Source organism: Desmodus rotundus, chromosome 1 (assembly GCF_022682495.2).
Source record: "Desmodus rotundus isolate HL8 chromosome 1, HLdesRot8A.1, whole genome shotgun sequence".
NCBI lineage: Eukaryota > Metazoa > Chordata > Mammalia > Chiroptera > Phyllostomidae > Desmodus > Desmodus rotundus.
The window spans coordinates 24,560,366-24,569,612 of NC_071387.1; the positions used below are offsets into that span (position 1 = coordinate 24,560,366).

Genomic DNA, 9,247 nt, shown 5'->3' on the forward strand with positions numbered 1-9,247 from the left:
CTTGAGCCATTCCCTTCAAAACTGAACACCAGTTTTGTCGTTGTTCGTTTTGATTGGCCATTATTTTGTGAACAGAAAAAAAAAGCAACGGAAATAAGATTTAAATCTTTTTAATAAGCAAGATTACAAATGTAAATGTCCTCTTGATATAATTTTTGTTGGGTATGTTTCTTAGCTGATGGGTTTTCTGACATGATGAACTTAGTTTACATGAAAAGAGGTTTTTATGAAAACACAGTTAATATGTAGATTTATAAATCATGAATTGTGACTATAGAGTTCCTTTACTTCTCTGTAGCAGAAATACAGGGTGTACAGTTACCATGGAAAATACAGTCCTGGTGGGTTCTACCAAACTGCAATAAAACCCAACAAAAGAGTCAAGTTACTAATCCGCAATTTCCATTCATTCATTTAGTCATTCAGTCGACACATATTTCTTTAGTCCCTACCCTCCTAAGTACCATCTAAGCAGTAGGATCACACCAGTGAATAAACTGGAACGAAACGCCTGCCTGACGGGAGACTTACCTTTTATGTTTTCTGCTTCTACTTTTTATTAGAAAAATTCTGTGACATTACCAAGGGTAACTGAGAATTACTTATTGTTGCTTGTCTGAATATATAATGTCAAAGCAGAAAGGCACCTGAAATATGGCACAAATAGCAAATTATAGTACCTGTGTTTCACCTTCACCTTCTTTCTGTTGTGATTCATGGGGACACCAACAGTACTTGAAAGCGTACGTAGACTTACAGAAATCATCATGTATCTTGAGACTGCAGAACACGTGCTGCCCCATTAACGTCATTTTATGAAACCGTCTGATCTGAACTGGCTGGGCGGGAGATTTCATCATCTCGTGTAGCTGTGTATCTGGTATTCAGAATGTCTCAGTGGAGTATATTTAAAATGAGGTGAATATTTCAGTGCTAAACTGATCTCAACTACATTACAGGGTCTTTAAAAATAAGAGTGATGTTAGCAGTTTAATAAGAAATTTAATTTTTGGAAAGGCAAGTTTGTAATGAGCCTGATCTAAACAACCTCCCCAAAAGTGATGATTCAATTTCAGTCTCTTTTGTCTCATTTTGTTTTGCCTGTGACTGGTTCGTTTGCATCTGAGAATCCCTTATTTGTGTCACTGAGTCTTAGAAACACATGTTTAATTATGACTCATTAACAGAGGTTAGGGTCCTCAAAGGAACAGAAATCTTGGATTGTGAGGTGCAGAAGCAAGGCATGGTCCCAAATACTCCTGTACTATAATAGTAGGGCATGTTGCATAGTTAACACTGGGATACTTAACACTGGTATAAAGAAAGAGAAAGGAGAAATAAAATCCACAGTAAAAGTGCCTCTGAATAAAGAATGAATAATGGCCATGCATTGTGGACACTGTGGGCAAAGCAGGATTTTTGAAAAGCCCTTTCTTCATTCTCCTTATTTTTTCTCTTTTTCTTCTTTTTCACCTCCTCCTCTTCTTCATTCTTCATTGTGGTCTTCTGGTTTCTCCTTTGAATTAAGGGAGGGAGAAAGTTTGCTGTGATTTATACTTTGGGTCACTTTGGAATGTTCCTAAAAGAGAAATCTGGCCTTCGTTTTTCTTTTCAAGCTGCTTATGCTGTGGTGTCTAGTCTCTAGGTCATACTGCCAGTGAGAGCCAATTAAGGACACCTATGTTAAGGTCAAGGCCACTGAGTGCATGATTATAAGATTACTCCCAGGCTGTAGCCATGCACGGAGCTCTACCGTGGTGATATGATCACACAAGCCCTCTAGGGCTGCAGGAGAGAGTTCTGACTCAAACATTTGTTGATTTCCATGGATACTATACATTTATTGTGGCTGATTTTAAGATATCAATGTGATGTAACTGAACTCAGAGTTAGGAAGGGAGGCTCCTGGCACTCTTCCTGTTTTGTAAATTAGCTTCATCTTTTCTAAAGCTCAGTTTGAACTACTTGGTGATTGATGTGGGGAAATGTCAGTTTAAATGTAGAGAGTATGTGTCTTCCGTATAAGAAAGAAAAGGGAAATACTAATAAAAAAACTGCATAGGGAATTTTCTGCAAGAATTTTAACTGAAATTGGAGGAACTATAGCAAGTTGTCTACTGAAAGATCAGAGGGACTGAACCTCAATTTCCTGGGACAATGATTTCTGGTCTCCAAGATTAGGCATTCCTGGAGTCTTCTACTGCTCAGTGTTTTCTTATGTACTACCAGTAGTTACCTGCTATGTAATTTGTCTCAGAATATTTTGCCTTCCTCTTTCTCCAACTGTAGGGCTTACCCAGCTTTGAATACCATCTGGTTTATCAAGGAATAAATAGGGACGTTTCCAGGTGATATATTAGTACCCAGATGTTCAGAGAGTTCAGCTCCATCTGGAAATATCTCAACATTCAGGTTGAGACAAGTCTCCTAAGATTCTCAAACCCAATAGCTATCTATTTTCTCTGCCTTATGCAGGACATGAAGGGGCTGCAGCTTCTAAAATGGGACAGAGGAGTGAGAAGAACCCTCAGATTCATACTGTCCCCCAAATTGGGTGAAATTCTTCAGTAAGTTTTCTATTTAAGAAATCGATACTGTTTATTTGTAAAATGTTTAAAATATGAATCTCCATGCATGAGACAGATAGCTTCATGAGGACTGAAAGAAAGTTTTTTGACTTAAACTTATGCTGTCCCTTATCGGTACTTCCCCTAGGCGTGATTAGTTCTATAATAGCGTGATAGAAAACAGAATGCAAGTCCTCTCGAACGTTTAAATGTGTCGCGAGAACAAACGTCTATTTTAGATCATTAGAAACAGGCTCGTAACGTGAACTAAACAGATCCGTTCTACGATGATTAATGTCAGGAAGTTTTTGGTCCAATGATGTTGGACCAAAGTCTGTTTTGGTCTAAAATCTAGTTTGTGACATGAGAAATATGTATGTTAAAATATTGTGAAAATTATATGAATCCAAACTATATGTAGTTGATAATCACGGTCCTATGTGTGGACTGTGGAAAATAAACTATAATGTTCCTATATAGTAAGACTACAGATAATTATTATTTGTTTTTATTTTCTAAAGTGTGTATATAGGAGAATATTACTTAAACTTTAAAAATTAAAAAAATCACTTGGTTTACAATTAAAACAGTCATTAAAAGAAAATCAAAATCTTTAATATGTTTTACTTTATCTCTGTTTGAGAGGAATATCTGACTTTCTTTGTTCTCATCCACTTTTAAACCCTGGATCAAGAATTTGAAGCCCTCCTTTAACACTTTTCACAAAGATTTACAGCGCTTTAGAAGTGAACACACACTGCTCCCTGTCATCTTTATTCACTCTGCACATTGAAACCTTCCAAACCCTTTGGGTCCCTGAGTCAGAGTTGCTGATGACTTCATTTTTCAGGGAAAATAAGGCAAAGTTGATGACCAAAGGACATTTTCAGATGTCAAATGAGGTCAGGTATCATTGAGCATGTCTCTACCCTCTGGGAGGCCAGAGCCAGCAAAGACTCTTAAATCTTCTTGAAACCACAGTTTACTCAGGGGCTTTGGAAGTTCCTTCAGGGTCACTTACGGCTTTTGAATTTCAACTTTCATTTTATTCCAGGTCAACTTCAGTTATTGTGTTATTTTTAATTATAAAAAGGGTTTATTTTAGAGGATGAAAACCATGGTAAAATGGAAAGATGAATTAAATCAGCAAGCTTACCTCATGAAGGCATAAATGACTAACATTTTATGAATATTTTTGCTCACAGATAAAATCAAAGTATTACAGGATGCACAACTTTCTATTATGCTTCAGTTTCTATTTTGCTTCTTAACAACTAAATGGAAGGATTGCTCCATGTTATTTCTGGCAACACAAACTAAATTTAAATTGTTGGATCTGAAAGGGGACATCATGCGATGCAGTGGAGAGCCTATTCGATGGGGCACTGAGAGCCAGGATGTAGCCCCCGTGTGGAAGTACAAATATGGGAGCTGGTTTGCCTGTTTCTCTGGATGGGGTCTGCATTTCTACTAAGGAGTTTCTGGGGCCACCCACTGAAAAATCCGTGGATTGGATCACACTTTGTCTTCAGAAATTGTTAGGGAGGAGTTAGAAAAGTCCATAGACAATAGAGGATGCACAGGAAAGATACTAAAGTTGCCAGTACTACCTCTTTGAGTTCAAAAACTCCAGGATTAGAGGCTTCCCAGGAATCGCTGTACAGAGAGCAGCAGCTGCACTCCTGAAGGTCTGTCACTCCCCGCAGTGCTGCCAAGTATTCTTGACTTTCACGGCACCCTTGCTTTTCCCGTCTCTTCCCCTCACGCATGCTTCCCTTCACCTTTCAAGTCCTAAGTTTAGTTAATGGCAGAGTACCTACAGGAAGTTAGGTCCTTTGACCTCTTTTCAAGGATTTTCCTACTGAACCGTTCTTCAAATCCTAATTTTCAGGGTTCCCAAGCAGTATTTTTTTCCCAGAGGCATTTTCCCAGTCCTCCAGTCTTCTGTGCTTTCAAATTCAGGCCCCCCACCCCTGTGAGCTCACTTCTTTCATCGTGATGATAATACAGGTAGTTCACTTACCATTCTTCCCTACTAGACTGAGTTAATTTAGTGCTAAGCACAGTTGCTAACATAGAATATATACACCATAGGATTTTATGAATTAACAAATAAACACATGATCATCTTAAGGTGGTGTATGGTTAAAATTACATAGTACATCTATATAGCATGGGTTTTCTCCCCTTGGGTAAGCTCTGTGTTTCTTCAGAGGCTGATATTTTGAAGTTTCAAGTCTTGTTTAGGCAGCACTCATAGTAATTCATCTTTTCTGAAACAGCAAGAGTATATCATTTCACTCTATTACACATTCATCTTGAGGTAGATTTCTTTTTAAATTTATTTCATCAGTTGGCCTGATATCCATCACAGACTTCATTTTAAATTGTCATTTTATCATCCGATCAGAATAACTGCTCTGTAAAGGAAAGAAATAAAATGTTCAAAGAAGATAGTTATGTCTATTGACACCATATTAAAATGTAAATGTAAGTCAAACTGGAAGAAGTCAAGTTGTCAAATAATCTGGATCATTTCCGAGTCCAGGAGAAAAATTTAAATTATGCACTTTCTCGATAGCAAGCCATTGCAAGCCTCTATATGCATATGCTTTGAAAGAAAAACAGAGACACTGAAGTGAACTGGAGAATATATATTCTTTATGCTTGGTTACACAGTGAGAACATCCATTGATATTTTCTAACATTTTCAAAAATAAACTTTCATTTTAAAATATCTGTGCTATGCAAATTATTTCTGAACCATTTTAGGTTTCAAGTTCCACCTTCGCAGTTCAAAGCCGCCTCCATGCACCTTTCATACCTGTGAATAGACCTCAGATATTCAGCCTGTTTCATCCATCTGTTGGTAGTCACTGCCTTGGAGGATTCCCTTCCCCTTAGACTAACTGAGAAGTTGTGTAGAACCTGTCGAGCTCCTTGCTTTCTTATAGACCTGGGACACGGGATTCACAATTTAAGAATTTCCTTGCTAACTCTCATCACACTATGTTTTCTGGCCCCCAATTACCTCTCTGATTTGATCTCTTACATTCTTTCTTTGCCTTACTCCCTCCCCGCCTCTTTGATCTCCTTGCTGGTCCTAAGCCACCAGGCACACACCTGACTCAGGGCCACTGGCCCTTCTGTCATCTCTGCTTGCAGTGCTCCTCCTTTCCCCTGGAATGCTGCCTGACCCGTCCTTCACTGCCCCTGGGTCTGTATTCAGATCAGCTAATCAAAGAGCCTTGTTCACTGTGCTTTATTATTTTTTTTCATAGCATTTACCACCCACTGACACGTTAGGTATTTGATTGTTTTATGTCTATTACGGTGAATCTGAATATGCTAACACAAGAGCAATGACTATTTCTGTTTCCCTTGCTTTCCCTGCCCTAGCACCTAAAGAGGGCCTGGCACACAACAGATGTTCAAAAAATAGTTTTGACCATTTACATACAGAGGTGGGCTAACATAGATTTACAGTATGAGTACATAAAACACAGTTTACTTTTGTATAATTATTTATTATTTATTATTATTATTAACCTACTTTTGTTCACCCCTGTATCTTTGCTTTGATATTCTCATTCTTCTATTTTTCATCTTTCTCTTACTGGATTTTTAGAAACTTTTACATATATTATAACTATTATAAAAATATTTTTTCTCTGTGTTTTTCATTCATTTTTATTCTGAGTGTTCTTTTTTCCAGTCAAACCTGTCACTTTTCTGTACTGTTTCTGAATTACGTGACATATTTTCTTACAAAGTTCTTTCCAAAACACTTCTGTGGATTTTTAAAAAAATATTAAAATTTTCAGTGATCTAGAAGTTATTTTAATGCAATGATCAGCCTGTTGTTCTATTATTGATATTTACTAGTTATTCAATCCTCCTCTCAGATTGTGACACCTCTATTATATTCTAAATTGTTTATATTTACATGACTTTCTATTCTTTCCATTGTCTGTCTCTCTCTCAGCTAGTACCACATTGTACCAGTTACTGCTGCTTTACATAAAGCATTTCTTAGTCCTGTAGGGCACACACCGTTGTCACATCTTCCCAACAGGCTCTTCGGTCGTCTAAAACAATCCTTGTTTCAGGTGAACACAATCCCAGAAACTCCATCAACATTGCCTTAAACCAAATCATCCTAATGTCAAAAGAACTTACTGTCAATAACATTTTGTTTTCTAACATACAAGGTAAAAGCGATCGTGATAAATCACCCAGCCCTGCCCTGCCTGCCTGTTGCATTGCCAGGCAGACCCACAGAGTGCTCGAGGGCTCCCTGTTCTGCATGCACTTCTGGCCTGGGGGCAGTCCAACCCTACCTTAAAAAAGAAAATCCCCAAGTAGCATTTTGTTGCAACTAATTTGCTTTAGTTGGTGGTTTAAAAAAAAAACAAAAAACCAACCCTGAAATACTCTCCCAATAAAATGATAATCTTGAATGATCTGAAAAAGAAGGTTATTACTAGAATAGAATTTTCTGCAAAGGCCAAGGTGGTCAAATTAAGGTGAGATACTATGGTGGTCCTTTTGGACCCCATAATTAAGGTGTTCGCGTGCACACACATAAGTAGCATGTCTTTGAGACCTGCTAAGTCCTAAAGGCCTTTGTATCTCATGTCACCATAGTAGCAATTTCTCCCTGGCCTTCCCTGGGTACATACCCGGGCCATGTGCAGCCTGTGGACCTGTCCAGCACCGCAAAGCCTCCCACGGACATTTCCACACAAGGAGTGTTCTGGGCCGTGCTGCCTTCAGCCTATAGGGAGCAGAGTTGCAACCTGAAAGAGGGACTGTCCTGGGGACGTTTGCTATTTCACCAGGACGTTTAGTCCAGGAACGAAGAAGGGGATCTCAAGCAGCAAACAACGACTGCATTAACTTCTGTCAGGACGCTTCCCATCTGTGTATCTAGTGACCACGGTACAGTGCACAGTTTTGCTGCCAAAGATAAAAATATGAATAAACGGTCTAGTTGGTGTCAGCCAGTTTCTTTACAAAATCCTTCAGTTCCAAATCAAGTTTTTGCAAATTTCACATTCCTCGGGCTCTTCATGCATTTGTGCTTCTGGAACAGAGTCAAATGCTGCCATTTTAATTTGTGCAGGAGGCAGCTACTATACACATTCTTATTCAGCTTCCAGGAGGAGTACCTTGAGGGTGTCTACGCACAGTTTCTGTGACAGGCTCTGACCCCTCACAAGTAGGTGCCATGAACATCCACGCTGCCCCTCATTAGTGTGCTGACTGTACCCTGAGACCTCTCTGGGGCCAGGGCTGGCACACTGTAGAACTTGAGGGGCTGCACGGGTGACCCTCAGCCTGGAAGCCATCTGTGGTCCTTTGCTTTCCTGTGGAAGGCTTCCCATTTCCAGTATTGACAGAAAAGAATAATTACCAAGGCATGAGTGGGTACTGAAGTGACCTTGGACAATTCATGCCTGTCGGCTTGTTGTCTTTCCGTTTAACGGTAAAGTTAGATTTAGTGGTTCCACTGCATCCTTCACACCTAAAATGGTGGGGGCGGGGCAAGGTGAACTGCACGCAAACTTACAAGCCGGGTTAAGAAAAGGATGAACAAATTCAAATTTTTTTGCAACAGATTCTGTGGTGTTTACTCAGTCTAAAGTGAAGAAAGGACTGATGTTAGTGCAAACATTCGTTCTTACCTTCTTTAAATGGAGTAACACCAGCAGCTTGCCTTGAAAAAGAAAAAAAAATCCTTCTCCAGCCTGAACACGAAGAACAAAGGCACAACTATGCTAGCAAACAGCATGTGGACCTCCCCTCCTGTGCCAATCCAATGCCTCCATCCTTTCCGTGCGTGTGGCAGGCTTGGTCACGGGCACGCGGGAGGCGTGCTGCTGTTCCCCGGTTCTATGTTGCCGATGTTAGAATGGGGGGAGTAGATTGAAGAGGGGGAAATGGGACAACTGTAAGAGCACAATCAATAAATACATTAAAAAAAAAAGAATGGGCGCAAAACACCAAACGCACCCGGAGAGCGTAGGTATTTTGTGCTGCCCCTGCAGGGTGTAGCCAGTCTTCCCAAGGAGCATGAAGGGGTCTCCTAACTAGGGAGAGCTGGCTTTATTCAGGGTCAAAACTAAATTTCTCTGTTATGCGTAGGGAACAAAGTAAAGCATGGATCTTAAGGATTAGCCACTTAATTTAGTGCATATTAAGGAAAATATTCAACACCTCTTTCAACCAAGAGATACTCGAGAGTGTTCTCTGGCGCCTCCCGTGGGTGTGGAGCGGGATGCCTTAGTCAGTCTGCCATTTCTACGTTCCTTTCTCACCGCCTTTTTCTGTGCCCAACAATCTTAAGAGGAGCTACACGCTAACATTTTGGGAAGTGAAGGCCCATTACAATTTCTTAAACATTGGGTAAGCTACAGTAAGTTGTGGGCTCTATGTTCTTAAGTACTACACGCGGTATATATTTAATTAAAATCCTGATAAAGAGATGTAACTGTGTTCCGATTTCAGGTTGCAAGTATTTACAATCAGCATTGCAAATTCTTGGTTGTGCAACAAATATGACAGAGATTAAGCATCAGTGTAATATGATAGTTTCCTAATTCCTGATCTTGATCTTAACCCAGGTGTCCTTGATGGACACTTAAATTTTATTTTCATACATCATAAGTTCAGGAGAC

At 39.6% G+C, this 9,247-nt stretch overlaps 1 pseudogene; it reads left to right on the forward strand.

The window, feature by feature from the left end:
• Positions 1–6,983: 6,983 nt before the first annotated feature.
• LOC112304353 (WD repeat domain phosphoinositide-interacting protein 3 pseudogene) lies at positions 6,984–7,768 on the forward strand (annotated as a pseudogene).
• Positions 7,769–9,247: the final 1,479 nt, after the last annotated feature.